Source organism: Sturnus vulgaris, chromosome 12 (genome assembly GCF_052056855.1).
Source record: "Sturnus vulgaris isolate bStuVul1 chromosome 12, bStuVul1.hap1, whole genome shotgun sequence".
NCBI classification, from domain to species: domain Eukaryota; kingdom Metazoa; phylum Chordata; class Aves; order Passeriformes; family Sturnidae; genus Sturnus; species Sturnus vulgaris.
Window position 1 is genome coordinate 143,388 of NC_142254.1, and position 21,031 is coordinate 164,418.

General features: G+C 42.3%; 1 long non-coding RNA gene across 1 annotated transcript in view; it reads left to right on the forward strand.

Annotated features, from left to right (window-relative positions):
* Positions 1–10,055: 10,055 nt before the first annotated feature.
* The window catches only part of LOC148222303 (uncharacterized), a 36,585-nt gene continuing 25,609 nt past the window's right edge, over positions 10,056–21,031 (forward strand). Inside the window, exon 1 of the long non-coding RNA XR_015806177.1 lies at positions 10,056–10,342. This is a non-coding gene — a long non-coding RNA (uncharacterized LOC148222303). The remainder of the gene's footprint in view (positions 10,343–21,031) is intronic.

The window sequence follows — 21,031 nt, forward strand, 5'->3', positions numbered from 1 at the left end:
AAAATGCAATGGCAAAATGCACGTGGCATAAAGCCATGGCATGGAGCCCCGGCATAGAGCCCTGACTCTCCCTGATGCATGTTCTTTTATAGAAACTTTCCAACTAGCTAAGACACAAACTCGGACCACTACTTCTTAACCTATTAGAATTCTAGTTTCTTAGCATGCCAGGTTATGTATAGACTACGTTCATGGCCTATCTTGTTCTAATTGAAAAATGTAAGCAACATTCTTAACTCTATTATGTCTGAAGCTAGGTTCTTGGAGCCTCTAAGAAAACACTAGCATGTTTTTCAACCTTCACTAGAACATGTACTACTTCTTAGGCATCTAAGACCTTTTGATTACTAAAAGCACTTAAAACTTATTCCATTCACTTACTTATTTTCTCTCTCTTATGTTACAACCTAAGTCTTCACCTCTGCCTTATAAGTGAGAAGCCTAATATACTTCAATCCATCTAAAGGTTTCAACTCAATCCCTGCATTCTGATTTCTTTCTGAAGAAATCAGAGAAATTCCTGACTTACTGACTCCAACAACCTACCCCATTAATTCTTATGTGAGAAAGCACAGCTCTGGTGCTCCCAGCATAAGAAGGACAAGGAACTATTGGAGCAAGTCCAGAGAAAGTAATGGATACATGAACTGGATAAATGAAATGGATGTGGAGACAGGTTGGCTCAGCTTGGAGAGGAGAAGGCTGTGTGGAGAGCTCAGAGCTCCTTCCAGGGTGTGAGAGGCTGAAGGGAACCAAAGAGGGACAATTCCTCAGGAACTGCAGTGCCAGGACAAGGCGAAATGGCTTCAAACTGAGAAAGAGGAAATTTCCTTTAGGGATAATTTTGCTTGCACTATTAGGCTAAAAAGAAAAAACACAATGTAGAAAGATGTGCTAAACCAACAGCCTGGGTTCCAATAAGCAGTATCTGTCCACTTGTTCTTCTGGAAATGAGATACCCAGAAGGCTAAATTAGCTCCAATGTTGTAATTTTTACACAGTTTTTAACTGTCAGTACAACAAATGAAAGACATTAACATACTTTATTTTTCCAGACTGATGAAAATGCAAGCAAAGAATGGAATAATTTATTTAATGATTTGTTAGAATTAATGGGTTTTTCAAGCGTTTTTTTGCAATGACTGTTGTTCTGCAAAGCCGTTTGCTTTCCTTCTATTTCTACTGTAAGTATTTCATCAATAATGTGATTTTAAAGTAGAGAATTTTGAAGTGTTAGTAGTCTTGTCTAAGAACATTATTCAGCTGCTAATACTTCTGTCAAATGGCCACTTCTGTGTTGATGCTTTACATGAGTCACTAAAAATAAAAGCAATTAACTTGTCTCTGAAACTATTTCCTATCAATATTTACATATCGTTTTTGTTAAATAATAAGCAATAAAACTACCCCTGGGGTTCTTCTGTCACCACAGATGGGATGCTAGGATTTGGTCCAGCAAAAGGAGCACAACCCTACCAAAGCTACTGTTTTCTAGCACTTAAAGGAGAACATGTAGATATCTTTGACAAAGCAGATGATGGTCCAGTAACATGTTGTTTTTCTCCTCCATTTGGAGTGACAAAATATGCTGCTGATCATTTTTGGGGGCTTACTTTTGGCCATCAGCTTTTTTTCTAATGAGAGATATAAAACTTTGTCCGATGGCTAATTATTCCTCAGGAGATTTCAGTTTAAGAGCTTCTCCAAAATTCATTCACTAATAACATTTTGATAAATAGTTAAGATACTTTGTGGTTTTAAATGCATAATCCTGTATTTGACCAGTGATGTCAAAAGAGAAGGGCTGAGATCAATTTTAATGACTATAAATATCTGGGTGACTTTTAGAGTGCATTTGTAACCCAGCTCATTGGTGGGAAGCTGACAGTGTGAGCTGCCAACAGACTGTGCTGGAGGAGTAAATGGACCCTTGTGCAGAGCTCCACGCTCTGTGTGAGGGCACACAGACAGTGAGACACAGCACATAAATCACAGCCCCCACAAGAAGGATTGGCCAGCCTTTATACCCAGCTTTTGGTGGTATGTTTAATCTCAAAGATCTTTTTGACATATTGGAAGATAGTGAGTTGTTGCTGAGGATTTGGAGTGGAAGGAATAGAAGCTGAGACGTGGAGGTGTGGTGGATCCTGCTCCAAGTGCTCTCTGTGCCAGAGGAAAAACAGGAGAAATATACTCTCTCTAGGATGCAGCACATAAACTCTATTTCTTAGCTGCAGTCTGGTCTTTTATGTTGTTTAATGTTATCTCTGCAATACTAGCTTTGCACTTTGTGAATCCAAGCCTCCTGGTCTTTAAGTGCTGCTCCTGGATCTGCAGAGCTGGATTATCTCCACTTGGGAGAAAGGGCCTGTTTCCATCATCTTCCAAGAGCTGTTGCAGCCGCACTTTGTCAGGAGCCTTTGGCACTGCAGTTCCCTCCCCAGGTGGGCTTTGGAGAGCTGGAGGTGCTTTTTGGGGGAGGGGAGGTGCTGAGCTTGGGGCTGTCCTGTGTCCCTGCAGCCCGAGAGGGTTGGGCCTGCTGGTTTATATAGGAGAAGGGAAGATTACTTTGATTTCTACTACCTTTTATTGACTAGTGCTTCATGTGCACCTGGTAGAGAGGGAAAATATGGGACTGATTAGATTTTGAATTTTTTTTTTTTAAAGTGCTAGCAAGAGTGCTTAGAAACTTAGTTTTATTGTCCTTAAATAAAAGGTAAGTAAATATTTCTGGAGAGGACTTTACTAAATGAAGGGTACTGAGATTTAAACCAAACAAACAAAGCCATAAATGCCCCATGTAACATCAGTGTTCTGTTTCAGTTTTAGTCTACATCAAATGATAAATCTTTCAGGCTCCATCTGAAACCAACTGCAAATAAACAACTGCTCCTTGTATCTGACTTCTCAAATCCTTCATCTCCTGTAACAGACACAGGCTGATCCCCAATTCCTGCCTGCATTTCACCAGTGGGCTTTACAAATGTTCCTAGAGCACACCTGGCATAAATACTTTAAAAAACAAACAAAACCAAAACAACAACAAAAAACCCCAAACAAACAAACAAACAAAAAAAAAAAAAAGAGAGAGAAAATATTAGCAAATTACCCTACATTGAGTATGTTGTTTGTGCCAGCAAAAGGATATTCCTGACCTGAAGTGGAAGAAGATGGAAACACAGGGTGAAAATATATATACACCACCTTTTATTGCTTTGTACTGGAGACTTTCTTTCTACAGAGTTGACCATTCATTAAATGTTCATGAATATTTGAAGGAATGAAATATAACTTATATGTAAACCCAAGCCCAAAAATTTCATATTATCTTTCAAGAATTCCTCAAATAAGGAATTTGCATTCTTCAAGTAACTTCTTATGAAGACATTGGCTTTGAATTAATTTTAGCAATACCTGCCTGTATCACTGTATTGGTGCTTTCTTATTCGGAAAATTTAGCAAGCACAGTAAAATCTTGTGGTAGCACAATTCTTAAATAATTTTTTAAGCAATTCTGAAAACTTCTATGAAATATAGGGCTGACATGCATCTAGATTAGCAATAGTAACATGGCAATTTGTTACTTATAAACCTGTTAGGGTTTTTTTGTTGGGGATTTTTTACTGTTTGGTTGGGATTTTTTGTGCTAGAGATTAGAGACAAAACCCTGAGATCTGCAGGAGACAGATTATCTGTTTTCAAGATCATAATATGAGGCAGGTCAACACAAGACATAGGTTTGTAAAATATCATCAGATCAAGAGAGATGTAAAGAGAAATGCTGTCTCTTTAAACACATGATTTTAGCCAGGGTAAAATAATTTACTTGACCTCTGTACGCATATCACTTTCATTTATAATTTTGTGGCTTATAAAATGATAGAAACCTGCTTGTATTTTACAATAAAAAGCCATTAAATACTCCTGACTGAGATATTATAGCCATGACTGTTTCTGAACCGGTTTCTTTTTTTTTTTTTTTTTTTTTTTTTTTTTTTTGTGGATGCTATAACAAAGAGCTAAAAATTGTACTAAAAAATGCTATTGAGATATAATGGAATATAAAAAAATTTCATTTAGAAAAATATTTATTATATTTAAGAGGAGTGCCAGGGAGGATTGTAGTATCCTCACAAATGTGAACAAAGGGCCTGTGCCAAAATATTACTGACATGATATTTTTCTGTGGGATATGTAAATGATTTTTTTTTTAAATTAGGAGTTGTAGTATCTTAAATTGTCAAGGCTGAGGAAGAGGACTTCACTGCAAAAAACCCCTAAGAATTGCCTCAATTCTTTGTACTTGAAATACAGTTTGAATTTAGACTTGTATGCAGGATAAAGCAAACTGAGCTGTCCCTGAAATGCACTCAAATGCAACACTAAAGGAAGATTATTCACGAGTAAATGCTCAGGCAGTGCAGAGGAGGTAGAGGAAGTCACGACATGGAAAGCTAATTAGATTCCTTCAGTCCAGCCCCAAGGAGCCTTTCAGTCTTGCAGCCAAACTGATGAGTTCTGCCACTTAGAGGAGAGGGATATGAAACTCTCAGGAATAATTGCAGGAGCTGAAGTGCATTAGCAGGCTCAGGAACATCCTGCCTGAGGAATGAGGGAAGGTGGCATGGCCAGCTTTGGGATCACTGCATTTCTGTGCTGCTGTGCCATATTCCAGGGACTCTCAGCATAATGTGGCTACGTATTTATGTACAGGATCACGAATGGGACGGGACTGCTGTGGAACGCTCTCGAGCTGTTTATTTTCCAGCATCAGTCTCACTCCATGGTTAGGACAATGGGAAGATCCCAGCAGCTCACATCCTCAGCGGCAGCTGCAGAACTTGGTGTTACAACTCACTTTAAAAGTTTTTTACCAATTACAAAAAGCAAAAGCATATTGACAATAGTTTTATCCAACCACTGTAAGTACGTGTCCCTTCGATTAAAACAATGCTTACTTATTTTGAATACAATACCTGCTTGTAAGTTTTAAAATACAATGCACAGAGCTCCATTATTAAGTTTAGAACTTCCTAATATCTTGCTAGATATACTTTTCTGCAGCTTAGGGAGTTATTCTAGCCAGGCATTAATACACAGACCATATAACTTTTCTGCTGACAAATCTTATGGCTACTGCTTAGCTCTAATTGCATTTCTGCTGTTTCTGAGGCCTGCTTTTTTGCAGCTTTCCCAAAACCCTCTGATTTTAAGGATTCCCACATCAGCATGCAGTGATTTCCTGAGCTCAGGAGTTGTTTTCCCTGCGCTTCTCCTCACACCAAGGTTCGAGCATAGGATTGCTCTGAGTAGGTAAACATTGCCAGCCATCAATACATGGCAAAGGGGACACAAAGGCACTGGAGGGGAAAATTGCCATGCTGTATTCCAAGAGCATGTCAGAGAACACAATTAAACATTGACAACTCTCCTGTGTGTTAGCTTATTTATTTATTTAAAATATACATTATCAGTTGTGTGAGTAGCACAAATCAAAAATATCCAGAGGTTTGCATGGATATATAAAGACAGTGATTTTCCGTTGTGCATTACTACACTCAGCACCACTACAGTAACAGCTTTTCCAAAGGCTTTTCTAACTGGTTAATGATGAATTTTGGTTTTCCTCCAAATACATGCAAACCAGTGGGATGTGCATCTCTAACAGATGATGTTCCCTGGTTATTTTCCTTGACAGGACCATACTTTTGGTTCTTTAGTAAGAATTGTGTGAGATTTTATCGGGGTCGAGGATGGTCCCCAATAATCCTTTTGAGGGTTCTCAGATATTCAGGGTATAAGTGGCAAAATAAAAGAAGAGCAGTACAACCATGGCTTAGCAACATAAAACACTTTAACAGCAGTGAAAGTAAAAGTGGAATGAGGCCCAAAAATCCAAATACAACAACCAAGGGGGTGAGGTCTCTTTAGGAGCTGGTGGTTGAAGACAGGGATCAAAGGAGATTCAGGGTTAAAGTATGGGGTAGGAGAGGAGGTGGAGTTGAGGTAGGGTCCAATGGGTATAGGGGAAAGTGATGCAGAGGTGGGACAAGGGGAAGCATGGTCCAATGGGTTAGGTGGGGTGGAACAATGCACCAATTGGGGGCCAATGGGAACACAAGGAAGGGAGAACATTCTGGATATGGGAGTGGGGGTAATTGACTATCAAATTAGATATTAACATGGGCCATCCCATAACATTATTTTTTGGGGTCACCACAATATAAACAAAAGCTTCCCACGGTCTAGGGGTGGGATACAACTCTTCTTCATTGGTGGTTGCCTGACTGGGATATCAGTCAGGCTGACCCCCACAGGACTTTTTTCCTCCTCTTTGTGTGTTGCCCCAGAGGTGACACCAGTGTCACTGACACCAGTGTCACTGGTGGGCTTGGCTCTTGCCAGATCCCTCTAGAAGCCAGGTGGGATTGGCTCTGTTGTGCACAGGAGAAAGAGATTCTGGTAATTTCTCACAGAAGCCACCCCTGCAGCCCCACCACCACCAAAACCTTGCCCCAGCCACAGAAAAATGAAAAATGTGGAAGGAAAAGCTTCTCTGAGAATATGTGGATATTATTTCCATCAAATATTTATATACAAATGAATAGCTCAGATTGTTTGTTAATTGGTGTCAGTGGAGAAACTTGTGTGCTTCCACACTCTGCTTTCCGTGTCCTTTTCAGGCAGGTCCTGTTCTTCATTTACCTTTATCTTTGGGGACTCTTTATGAACATTTTTGTCTTTTTAACTTCTCTTTAGTACCAGGGCTATTCAACAAATCCTCAAGACTGCTTCAGTGTCATTTAACTAAAATATCTTTATTCAGTCTATAACTTTGGCAGCAACATTATCAAGATGCTCAGTGGCCTGCATATTCACTTAAAATATGCTATATATGAGGAAAAGATATTTGTATATTCATCAGTGATGATATAATAGAAAAATTATAATATCAACCTTCTATTGCCAATAAAATAAGTTATAAAAAGCTAAATATTTAAAACAGTACATATTTTTCTTTATTAAATATTGGAAAGAAAACCTGTATTTACTTTTTAGCTGTTTTGTTTAGCAATGCCAAGTTATAGGTTCACATATTCACATATAAGTGAATATGTGAAGTTTTCCAAGGACAAGGAGAGTGTAAATATTGCATAAGCAATATATCTGTTTATTTTTCAATTTTTCAAGTAGATTGGTTTTTTTACTCAAGAATATTTTATTTTCTTACCGTGAGGTTTTAGGGCTTCTGCTAATCTGTCTCTTTTTTATTTGAAAAACTTTTATCTGTCCAACAGACAAGGCATTGCTGGGAGAATCAGACATTAAGGATTGGCAGCTCATTCCAAAGCATTCAGACAGAATCCTTATTTAAGACAGCATTTAGTATGAAGTTACAATCTTTTTAAGGCAGAAGTCGTGTGTTTAACTTGAGGCACAAAATGAAGCATAAATGATTCTGAAGAGAATTCACTATCTGGCAACAGAGGAATTGGGCCAATAAAGAGTATCCAAATAAACTATATTTTGGGTTTGTTTTAAGAAGAATCTATTAAACAAAAAACAACAAAAAAACCCCAGCTAATGAATGAAACAATCAAACACACACAAAAAAAAAAAAAAACCACAGAAAAATAAAACAAACAAAACCCCAAACCCACCAAAAATTAAAAAAAAAAAAAATCCAAACCAAACCAAAAAAACCCAAAACAACAGAACGGTCCTAAAGAAAAGAGGGAACTCTGTCACTGCAACCAAGTATATGATTGGAGGGTTTTAGAAAAATCTTCTGCAAATGGAAATGCAGGTCTGGTTGAGCACATTAAGAAGTTACTAGTTTTACCCACTATAGTTTTAAAGGTGGGAATTAGGAGGGCTCTGATGGAATTATGTCCAAGTAGCAGGTAATGAGAAATTAAATATTTCAGACACATGCAGTCTGTGAGAGAGCTGTTGGGTCTTTGGGCTGAGCAAAGAGTGAAGGGAGCACTTAAGGTGAAGAAGGTTTCTGCTGCAAAAGCTAAGTGACTTGGAACTCTTTTCAAAAAATGTAAATTAAAATGTCACAGGAGACACTTGAAAATCATGAAATAGAAGAGGTCCAGAGAAGGGTGACAATATCATTAGAGACCTCGGATGGCTTTGTAAGAGGATAGATTTGGAATTATTAGAACCCTCTTTATGGAGCAGAGAGCAGTGAAATAGGACATAAGAAGCCTGAAAATAATGAATTAAAAGACCCACATTTATCGCTTTTATAGATGAATATGTATTTTTTCACCAAAACATAAAAATAGTCTGGGGAACTCACTGCCACAAGCTGTAAAATATTGGGTGGTTTCTGGTTGGGGTATTCTGTACAATGTAGGTCTTAAGATGCAAGAGCAAAGAGTTTTAGAAATTTTGGTGTATCAAACATAGCAAGATAATGATGAAATTTATTTCAAAAATGGCTAATTTTAATAAAGAATTTATAGAAATTTCCCCAAAGTACTCACAGGTAACTCAGACAGAGGAACAGATTAGAAGCAATAGTTTACCTAATGTACAAATTCCATATGGGAATCCAGAACTCAGCCTGACAATTTTGCTTCAGTTCAAAGAATCACTTTAAGAATGTATTTGTGTAGTTTGCTAATATATGCTTTCCTAAACTGGATTTCAATATTTTATTATGTATAACTTTTTGCCTACAATGCAGTCCTACAACAAAACCAAGGTTGGAATTCATTCTTTCACATTAGCTTTTTATATGTGTGCTCTATTGCATATAAATTTATATTTAGATGTTACTGTAAAAGAAAACAGCATCTGCATGACTGAGTTTTTAGCATTCTTCTAGTGTGGGCTTCCCTGGCATTATTGGTCTGTGGCCAAGTTTCATTAACTCATTTTGCATTCCATTAAAATCTAAATTCTAAAGGCTAAATGCTTTCCCCTCCCATGGAATATGAGTTAAAATGGAAGCAGAAATTCCCAAATGTAATTACTTGTGTGAAAATTCCCTCCTTGGGAACTAAGAATGTGAAATGCAGTGCATGGGAGTGGTGGGACCCTTTAAACAGTCTTGGGTGCAGTGGAGGAAATACAAACACCTCCTGGTTTTTAACTTCTTGGCAAGCAATGCAACAATTGTCGTGAATTCAATGTGTAAATCAGAATATTTGGGTTAGAATTTGTCCTTTAATAGGGCTTATTCCAGTCTGGTTTGTGACCTGAGGGCATTAGTCCTGCAAAAATGTGCTGACAGAGCAATGAAATTTTTCATAGAAACACAGAATAGTTTGGGCTGGGAGGGACCATAAATCCCACCCAGTGCCACCCCTGCCATGGCGGGGACACCTCCCACTGTCCCAGGCTGCTCCCAGCCCTAATGTCCAACCTGGCCTTGGGCACTGCCAGGAATCCAGGGGCAGCCACAGCTGCTCTGGGCACCCTGTGCCAGGGCCTGCCCATCCTGCCAGGGAACAATTCCTGCCCAATATCCCATCCAACCCTGCCCTCTGGCACTGGCAGCCATTCTCCCTTGTCCTGGCACTGCAGTTCCTGATTAATTGTCCCTCTTTGCCTTCTCTGTAACCCCTTCAGACCTTGGAAGGGGGATATGAGTTCCCCACACAACTTTCTCCTCTCCAGGCTGAACAATCTCAATTCCCTCAATGTTATTTTTTCCTTACAGCAAATTATTGTCTATATCCATTCTGCCTCCTGAATCTAAGTTCTAGGTAAAAAAGTAATACAAAATAAAAGTAAGAAAGGAATATTTAGGGATGTCCAGTGATCTGGTTTGGTTTATGGATTAATGTACACTTCTACATTTTAATGCAGATATTTACCTTCCAATTATTTGAATCCTCTTTGTTTCTGTATCTCATGGAGAGACTGATTAACTATGTTGGGGGTTGAATACTTCCCTTTTCTTTCTGTGGAATTTCTCCCATTGTTATGCTAAGTGACTACACCTTAAGAATGGTAATGTTCTCTTGCAGGGAGGTGGGTGGAGGGAGGAGGGGTGGGGGGGGAGGAGAGACTGGAAAAAGGAAAGGTGGGACGGGGGTCGGGAGCGAACTGGGACTCTCTCGTTTGGCTCGTGGAGGGAAAGGATGCCCCCTGCTCGGATCTGGCATCTCCCCTGCCATCCCAGCACTGAGATCCACGCTCCCTGCCTTTGGACATCGCTCTGCTGCTCTCCCACCTCACCCTACTATCTCTGGACACTCTGCTGAGCACCACGACCGACACCGTGAGGGGGGAGTCACTTTCCCCATCCCTCTCAACCCTGGGCCGCCGCCATCACCCAGCCCTCTTCAACTGCGCGGGACCTGCCCTGCCCACAGCACCGGTAACTGAGCACAGAGAGATGGCCTGTGGCCAAAAGGGACTGGAACTGAGTTATACTGTTCTGTTCTGTTGTCAATTTTTATAGCTGTTGTTGTTTCCTGCCTTGTTAGATATCAGTAAAGAACTGTTATTCTTATCCCCACATCTCCTGCCTGAAGGCCTCTGATTGGAAAGTAAAATAATTAAAAGGGAGGGGGTTGCATTCTGCATCTCAGGAAAGGGGGTCTTGCCTTTCCTTAGCAAATACCTGTCTTTCAAACCAAGACAGATTTTGGTGCCCGGAATGTGAGGCATTGCCGGAGGGCATTGAGAGAGGGATAGAAAAGGGCATAACAGTTCTTGAATTACCCAAACTTGTGGTAGGTGACACCATGCTGTCCAGCTTACCCTGGATTGGCCTCCATGTGGTCACTGCTATATCTCTCCCATTTGCAAGCCTTTTTTTAAACATGAGTCTCATAACCAAGGGTACTGTGGCTATTATCTGGTTCATTTTGTGGGTTGATCAGTTGAGGAATTCATGGATTTTTAATTTTCTCTGGAAGATGGCCACATGGATTCAGAGCTATCACACTCTAAGTGTGTGTTTCTGGGGCTACTTCAATAATGGTACTTACTGTGAGGAAGTGGCAGCAGGTGAAATCTTCTCCCAACCCATTACACGGTTTTTGAAGTTCACCCCACCAGTTTTCAAGGGGTTCAAATCCGCTTTAAATGCTAATGACATTATACTGTGGCTAGTGTTGCTTATATCCCTGTTAAACCTGTTCTATCTAACATTCAGAGATAAGGAGAGATTGACTTGGATAACAACCCTGATACCTACCCGAGGAATTAGTGATGTTACCCCAGAGCCTGATCCTGTTCCAGAGACTAGGGATATTAACCCAGAATTTGACCCTGCCCCACAGCCCACCTTGGAAAGGAACCACCCAGAATGGGTGGGGGTGCTAGTGAAGGAGATACATGAGATGGGCCAGATGCTGAAGGAGTACCTCTCCCCAGCTGGTGAGAAACCCTCCCCCTGCCTTAAAGAGGGAGACTCTGATGGTGCAGCAAGCAGTGGGACCCACAGATGTTACATCTGTCCAGGTTCCAGCTGAACTGAAAGGGCACTCAGCAGCAGCAGTTGCCCCTGTGGAAACTAGGAAGTCTAAGATGAAAACAAGGCACCTAGATAATAAGGGTCAGGAAGGGGGCCCCTCACAACCAGCAGGGGAGCCAGAAGTTGAGATCATCACTGAGTCCCTGTCATATGAGACTCTTTGTAACCTGTGAAAAGACATTGTACTATGGGGCCGTGAGCCTTTTACAGCCTGGTTACTGTGGGTCTGGGACATTATGGGTACAGGTGTGCAACTGGATGGTACTGAGGCAAGGAATTTGGGAGCCTTGACCCAGGACTCAGGTGTGGACCAGGTATTTGTAAGGGAGACAGGTCTCCTTTCCCTCTGGGAGTGACTTTCAATGAGTGTTAGAGAGAGATTTGTCCACAGGGAGAGAATGCAGGAGCACCACCAGAGAACGTGTTGGAATACCCTTGAGGAAGGGATCCAAAAGCTGAGAGAAGTGGCAGTACTGGAGGTGCTCTTTGGGAGGGATGGACAGCATGACAATGACCCTGACAAGGTCAGATGCACAGGGCAGATGCTGTGGAATCTGGCAAACCTGGGCCCATCTCAATATACCCCCTTTATTGCAATGATTGATGCTGATACCAACCAAGTGACAGTGGGTTCTGTTGCCAACAGGCTCAGGAATTATCAGAGTATGATGGCTGGCCCAATGCAGGCTCATGTCTCTGCTGTGGTTCAGAACCTCAGAGAGGAGTTTAAGGAGGAGATGAAGGAGATAAGGGAAGAGGTGAGGAAGATCAGTGCAGCACCAGTGCGAGTCATGGACCCCAAAAGTAGAGCCCAACGCCCCCCAGCTAGGGAGAGAGGGTACACCCCACGTGCTGACCTGTGGTTTTTTCTACATGACCACGGGGACGACATGAGAAGATGGGATGGGAAACCCACTTCTGTCCTGGCAGCACGGATGAGCCAACTTAGGGAGGTGAACACTAACAGAGGGAACCCCACTGAAGTGAAGGTAGCCTCAGCCTCCCATGGCCAAGATGCAGGGTATTACAGAAGGGAGGATGATCTGTCAGATCCCCTTGAAGAAACCTCCAGTATGTATGCCCAGGAGAGAAATAATAACCAGGGCTAGAGGGGCCCTGCCTCTAGCCAGGGAGAGGCACGGGAAAACCGGATCTTTTGGACGGTGTGGATCCGATGGCCTGGCACATCAGAGCCACAGGAACACAGAGCATTGGTTGACACTGGTTCACAGTGTACATTAATACCATCGGGACATGTCGGGGAGGAACCTGTTTTAATTGCTGGGGTTACAGGGGGATCTCAGGAATTGACTTTGCTGGAGGCTGAGGTGAGCCTGACTGGGAAAGAGTGGCAGAAACATCCAATTGTGACTGGCCCAGAGGCACCATGTATCCTAGGCATAGACTTCCTCAGGAATGGCTATTACAAAGACCCAAAGGGACTCAGGTGGGCTTTTGGAATAGCTGCTGTGGCAGCAGAGGGCATTAAGCAGTTGAACACCCTGCCTGGGCTATCAGAAAACCCATCTGCAGTGGGACTCCTCAGGGTGAAAGAGCAACAGGTGCCAATTGCTACCTCGACAGTGCACCGCCGGCAGTACCGGACGAATCGAGATGCCGTGATCCCCATCCACAAGATGATCCGTGAGTTGGAGAGCCAAGGGGTGGTCAGCAAAACCCACTCACCCTTCAACAGCCCCATCTGGCCTGTGCGTAAATCTGAAGGAGTATGGAGATTATCGGTGGACTATCGTTCATTGAATGAAATGACTCCACCACTGAGCACTGCCGTGCTGGGCATGCTGGAACTGCAGTACGAGCTGGAGTCCAAGGCAGCAAAGTGGTACGCCACCATTGACATCGCCAATGCATTCTTCTCCATTCCTCTGGCAGCAAAGTGCAGGCCTCTGTTTGCTTTCACCTGGAGGGGTGTGCAAATACACATGGAACCGACTGCCCCAGGGGTGGAAACACAGCCCCACCATCTGTCATGGACTGATCCAGGCTACACTGGAGAAGGGTGGAGCTCCAGAACATCTGCAGTACATTGATGGCATCATTGTGTGGGGGGATACGGCAATGGAAGTATTTCAGAAAGGAGAAAAGATCATTCAGATTCTGCTGGGAGCTGGCTTCGCCATTAAAAAGAGAAAAGTCAAAGGGCCTGCCCAAGAGATCCAGTTCCTGGGAGTAAAGTGGCAAGATGGACGGCGCCAGATCCCCAGTGAGGTCATCAATAAGATCACTGCAATGTCTCCACCAACCAGCAAGAAGGAAACACAAGCCTTCCTAGGTGCCATAGGCTTTTGGAGAATGGCTGTATTCAGGAATGTGCAGACTGTGAGCCCTCTTTACCTGGTCACCCGCAAGAAGAACGATTTCCACTGGGGCCCTGAGCAGCAGCAAGCCTTTGCCCAGATCAAGCAGGAGATTGCTCATGCAGTAGCCCTTGGCCCAATCAGGACGGGACCAGATGTGAAGAATGTGCTCTACTCTGCAGCCGGGAACCATGGTCTGTCCTGGAGCCTTTGGCAGAAGGTGCCTGGTGAGACGCGAGGCCGACCACTGGGGTTCTGGAGTCGAAGCTACAGAGGGTCCAAGGCCAACTACACTCCAACGGAGAGGGAGATCTTGGCTGCCTATGAAGGGGTTCAAGCTGCCTCAGAGGTGGTTGGCACGGAAACACAACTCCTCCTGGCACCCCGACTGCCAGTGCTGAGCTGGATGTTTAAAGGAAAGGTTCCCTCAACCCACCATGCCACTGACGCCACATGGAGCAAATGGATTTCTCTCATCACACAACGCCCCTGTATTGGAAACCCAAATTGCCCTGGGATTTTGGAGATAATTACCAACTGGCCGGAAGGGGAAAACTTTGGTCTTGCCAATGAAGAGGAACAGGAACAAGTAACCTGGGCCGAAGAAGCCCCACCGTATAACCAACTGCCAGCAGATGAAACACGCTATGCTCTTTTCACTGATGGTTCCTGCCGCATTGTGGAAAGCAGCTGTATGGAGCCCCACACGACAGGTCGCACAAGCTACCGAAGGAGAAGGTGGATCGAGTCAACTTGCTGAACTCAAAGCTGTTCAGCTGGCCCTGGACATTGCTGAAAGAGAGAAATGGCCAAAACTCGACCTTTACACTGATTCATGGATGGTAGCCAATGCTCTGTGGGGTTGGCTGGAAAGGTGGAAAAAGGCTGACTGGCAACGTAAGGGAAAACCAATCTGGGCTGCCAATGAATAGAAAGACATTGCCACCTGGGTAGAGAAGCTGCCTGTGAAAGTCCGTCATGTAGATGCCCATGTCCCCAAGAGTTGGGCTAATGAACACTGACACAATGAGCAGGTAGATCAGGCAGCACAGATAGAGGTGTCGCAGATAGATTTAGATTGGCAGCACAAGGGAGAGTTGTTCCTGGCTCGATGGGCCCTTGATGCCTCAGGTCATCAGGGCAGAGATGCCACCTATAAGTGGGCACGAGACCGAGGGGAGGATCTAACCATGGACAGTATTTCTCAAGTTATCCATGACTGTGAGACATGCGCTGCCATCAAGCAGGCCAAGAGGGTGAAGCCCCTCTGGTATGGGGGGCGATGGTCCAAATATAAGTATGGAGAGGCCTGGCAGATTGACTACATCACACTGCCTCAAACCCACCAGGGCAAGCACTATGTACTGACCATGGTGGAAGCCACCACTGGATGGTTAGAGACCTACCCTGTGCCTCATGCCACTGCTCGGAACACCATCTTGGGCCTGGAAAAACAAGTTCTTTGGAGGCATGGTACCCCTGAGAGAATTGAGTCAGACAATGGGACTCATTTCAAGAACAGCCTTATAAACACCTGGGCTAGAGAACATGGCGTTGAGTGGGTGTACCATATCCCCTACCATGCACCAGCTGCAGGGAAAGTTGAACGGTGCAATGGCCTGCTTAAAACCACCTTGAAGGCACTGGGTGGGGGAACTTTCAAGAACTGGGAGATTAATCTACCAAAGGCCACCTGGTTAGTGAACACCCGAGGTTCCACTAACTGAGCAGGCCCTGCCCAATCTGAGCCCTTGGGAATATCAGATGGAGATAAGGTTCCAGTGGTACACATGAGAGGTATGCTAGGAAAAACTGTTTGGGTGAATCCTGCCTCCAGCAAAGACAATCCCATCCATGGAGTTGTATTCTCTCAGGGACCAGGTTGCGCCTGGTGGGTGATGCAAAAGAATGGAGAGACCAGATGCATACCCCAAGGAGACCTTGTTTTAGGGTGAAATACCTATAGTACTGTGCCTATGTCTCTAACTGCATGTATGTATATATATTGTAACAGTTTAATTTGATATAGCATATTAGTATGGGAGAAATTCAGGGGTGGATAATGTTGGGGGTTGAATGCTTCCCTTTTCTTTCTGTGGAATTTCTCCCATTGTTATGCTAAGTGGCTACACCTTAAGAATGGTAATGTTCTCTTGCAGGGAGGTGGGTGGAGGGAGGAGGGGTGGCGGGGGGGAGAGACTGGAAAAAGGAAAGGTGGGACGGGGGTTGGGAGCGAACTGGGACTCTCTCGTTTGGCTCGTGGAGGGAAAGGATGCCCCCTGCTCGGATCTGGCATCTCCCCTGCCATCCCAGCACTGAGATCCACGCTCCCTGCCTTTGGACATCGCTCTGCTGCTCTCCCACCTCACCCTACTATCTCCGGACACAATTATACAGAAATATATTTTCTTGATACCAGTGGTATTCCACTCCTTCAAAGACATGAGGTAGGAGTTACTGAGTTACATAAATAATGATGTTAAAATAAACTTGCTTGCCTGAGATAGGGAACAGAGACATTTATAGCTTGGTTGGTTTTGGGGAGATTTTTTCTATTTGGAATAAAATCAGACATGAACCTAAACCTTGTGGCTCCGGGTATGATGAGATCTGTATTTTGACTGGAATGTGCACTCCATACAGCTGGCTGAAAATTTAGGCAGGGGATTCCATTTTTCTGTATCAGCACTTCCATATAAAAGCCATCAACTTTTCCATCAGATCTTTCTGCCAAACCTTGTGCTGAATGGCTGCTATCCATGTTCTGTTTCAAATTTAGTTCTGACTCTAGCAGGGCATAAAATACTTCTGAAGACCATGAGGAATGTACTCCTTTATTTCCCTAAGGTATATGCCATATATAGCTCCAGCTAAAACTAGTTTCATAAGGAGAGAGAAACAAAAAGTTAAACTCCAAGTGCATCTATTTCTTTTTTTGTCAATTATTTTTCTAATAATTAATTTCCTGCTTCTTAGGAGGTGCCCTCCATATATTTATATGTTGGGCCCATTGTGTTTTTAATGGAATAACTCATGAAAGAAAAAGGCAGCATCAGAGTGTTCTTTGTGATCCTATAATTAGCCTCACCCTAAGAAACAACAATTTGAAACAATTGTGCAAAGAGCAAATGAAATAAAATAAATGTAGGCAAATTCAACTTTAGGGACAGTCTCCAACATGTATGAAATTGTAGCTCATAAGTGCCCTTAGATCTGAGAATTTTCTGTAGTAACCTGGTATCATTTTTGGTTCGTGCCTGACCCCAGCTCAGCTGCTAGTAAGTAGAGCTGTGGGGATTTTATTCTGTATGAAAGGTGAGTTCAGCCAGTTTGCCTTCCAGGTCACCTCCATTTCTTCCTTTTGTGCTGGCTAAATCTACTTTACTAATTCCTCTTAACTAAACTATTGCATTTTCCAAATCACTACCAGTCCCTACTTGTTTCTTCATCTCGTGCATGTTATACATTTTTAATCACACATAATGTGCCAAGAAGGTTCATGCTCTCAAATTCCACTTACATATCTTCCTACTTCCATAGATTAGAAAGCACAGCTGTGAGTGGCACAGGGTTGGTGGGTTTTAATTCCTGCTCTTGTTCTGAGTCCATGAAATAGTGGTTGGCCATGGGTTCAGCGAATGAGGAATTGTTGCGTTGGTGCCCCTTCTTGTGTCCCTGTCACCTCACAATCTGAGGGAAACAACACCTGTGGTGGAAGAGATGGGAGCTAAGGAATGCCAGTAATATGGAATGTGTTTTCATTCTCCTTACCTGATTTAGGAACTCACAACAGGATAATCTTGAGGACAGAAATCTCATTTCTTACTGGACAGGTCATATTAGAGATATTCAAATCAAGACTGTCCTTGTTTGGCAGTTCTCAGAAGTGCTCATAACAGAGACACAAAGGAATATGATCCAATACAACTTCAGGAAATATTTTTTCAGGCTATGAAAATAAATATATTTCCTTGAAGAAACCCAAACAACATTATTTGATATATTTTTTTTCCTGAGAAATGGAAATTGAAAGACTTTGCATGAAGGAGGTTTCCTTCAAATACCCTGGAATTCTAAATGCTTTGTGGCTTATTTGACAGAACCTTCTTTTGCATATCACCTATAGATATGTATTTAATAATTTAGAAGTACTAGTGAAATAGTGTTTCTTTCTATCAAGCTCTAATCTAACTGTGTTTCGTTTGTCTATTTATTCTCCCACTGTTTGGTGAGTTCACGATAAATCAAATCAGAGGGCAGAACAGATGTTGGCTAGTCAAAATGGTTTTTCTGCCTTATAGTTTTGAGAATCTCTTTAAAACTTTGTAATCAGTATTTATATGGATAATTGGGTCAGGATAGTGTTTGGCATTGTTTTTCACCTCAATACTTCACATGAGCAACTGTTTGACCAAGAAAGGTACTAACACCATGTTAACTTGTTTTTCTAGTTTGGGTTTGGATTTTTTACCTATCTCATGAATGTTTCGGTGGACTGTTAAAATAGCCTGACATTGCTTCAGCACTAGATAATTTCTGGATATTGCTTGTATTTTTGCAAAAAAATTTTGTTCTTATTTTGTTACTTAATTGTCATCTTTTGTTAATCTCTTCTACTTTTCCTTGATAGTATTTTATTGATGGTTTTCTACACTTCTGCAATTTTAGCGGTCAGGCAGCTTTGTTTCTTCTTTACACAGTATTTTTGTTCACCTAACTTCATATTAATGTAGACTTCATTTGCAAGAACTAGTTTTATTTAATCTGGTGCAAAAAACATCCTTGTGAATACCAATTATTCCAAGATCAGGCCTTCCTGTTAAACTTCCTGCCTTCCTTAATATGAGAGAAGAAAGGAGACAGCAAAAGATGTAATTCCAGGGAGGTCGAAGGGAATGGGACACGATCTGAATTAGCTGATCACTTCCACCTTAGATAAACCAACCCAGTCCCTGGAAGTCCCACCATATCCAGTCTCCTTCCCCGCTATTGCTACATTTATCTCAGTGATTCATTGACACAATCCAGGCTAAAGAACCTACTTTACTGAGAGCTCTTTCTCTCTGCTTTCACTTGAGTTTCCCCTCAATTACCAGACAGTGTTGGAGCCCATCTGAGGCTGCCATCACGCAGATTTCTTTGAAGCCTCCTAGATGTGACTGTGCACCACGCTGTGTCCCTGCTCTTTAAATACAGGACAAAATAAAAGTTTAAGACTCAAAGAATGAAAGGGGGATTACATGGTTTGTATGGGAGATGGCAAACTAAGCACAGCAGCAACCTTCCCGAGGACACTGCAGTCATTAAGGCAAACACTAAAAATAGCTTTTTAAAAGACCTGAACTTTTCACAGTGAGGAGAGGGATGTCTGTTTTCAAAGGAAGAAAATCTCAGTGTATTGAATTAATTTCTCAACCATGCTAAGCGTGGGAGATCTGCACAAGGTAAGCAAGAGGAGAGACAAAATGTTTGAAAACTGCATTGTGGTGTGGAGCCTGAAACTGGTTCATGTAACAGTACAGGATTCTTCCAAATTTATTCAGGGAAAGGGGCTATCAAAGGCTCTGATGGGTTATGGCTGGAAGCAGGGAGAACTAGAACACAAACCCAGCTGAGGCACCAACTGAGCTGCACTTTGTCCAGGTTCTGCAGTCTTCCAATAAGTTGACAGTACTTTCCGGAGCTGAAGCCTTTGGAAAATTTGGCTGTTCTACTAACTCCTTTATCTAGGAGTTAAAAGCCCTCCTTGAGGGAAATTGTAATTAATAGTGCCTTGACATCCAAAACCATGGGCAGGATTTAGGATTTACTGTGTCAGACAGAGTATGTGGCACCATTTTATCTGTACTGAAAGGGGGCCATGTCAAATATTTGTTAGTTATTTATATATTTAATATATCATCTTATGGATGCTTTGCATATATAGTGTTAGTCTCCACGTAGCTAAAGAGAGAGGATGGCTTTCTTGGGCACTCTTTTTCCTGGTAAAAGTGGTGAAAAAAGAGCAACCTAAGTGTGTCCTGGTATCTGGTAGGCAAACTTGGAAAAGAGAATGAGAACCAGAATGAACTAATGGAAAAAAAAAACTTAGATTTTTATTTAGATTTTAATTTTAATATTTCTTGGTAGATTTTTGATGATATAGAAGAGAGAGAAAAGCCATTAAATCAATCAAGAAGACATAAATTAATCAGCAAATGGAAGTTCAATAAATCAACTAACTACTCTAAAAATATATGTTATGTGGTAAACATTGTTAAATGAACAAATATTTCTGGTTTGATAGAAGTGCAGTTATTTCAGCATCCAGCACACCACTAATTTGGGGACATGAATAACTTCAACATAACAAAGTGCATTGCAATATTCTTCAGCTGCTGCCATTTCCATAAAGTCCATGTTTGGAGACCAAAAGAGGGAGCTTGTTGCCAGGGGAGTTCATGGGACAGGGAGAAAACAGTGAGAACCATAGATAATTTACTCTGATTCTGAGCCTGCTCAAATAAAAAGAGATTCTCCTCTTTTCTTCAGTGAAAGCAGGACCCACAAGGATTTAAAGAATCCTGTTGATAATTTTGAGGGCATGTGATGTTTTCAGTCTCATTTTCTATTGGAAGGCTTTTCTGAACTTGAGCTCTCTGTAGCTGCATCTGCATGTTTCATCAGACTGATGAGTCATGAAGATCTGAGAGGCAATATGTTAATAAAAATCCGATGTTTTCTTTTACAGAATGCACGTGGAAGCCTTAATATTTACAGACATGCAAAGGCAAAATGTGCTCCCAAAGAGTGAAAAAACCCCAAATCCCTTAATTTAGGATTACACATTTCATGAAATAGAAAAAAAAATTAGTAACAGCAAGTGTTCTAAAATGACTTTGATTCTAGTTAAATATATATGATATAGTTCTCTGGGGATGCCACTAAGCTGAGACAGATTCACATCTCTGCCACTTGGGGAACAGAGCCACAAGCTGAGGAACTGGGTCAGTGCCTGCAGCTGATGGGATGTGACTGCAGCAGATGCTGTGCCATGGACACAGCCCTGCCAAGAAGGGCTCTGTGCTCTCAGCTAGAAGTGCAGGTCTCCAAAGAATTTGTAAGCATGGGAACTTCTTCATTTTAGTGTTCTTTAAAGGAGTGGAGGACAGGGAGAAGTTGTAGGGAGTTGATTGAGCTGACAAACAGCTACAGGAGAAAGAAATTACTCTTCCTGGCAGAAGAGTTCTGCTCTGACTCCTCTAGTCCTTTATGATCCTTATTGCAC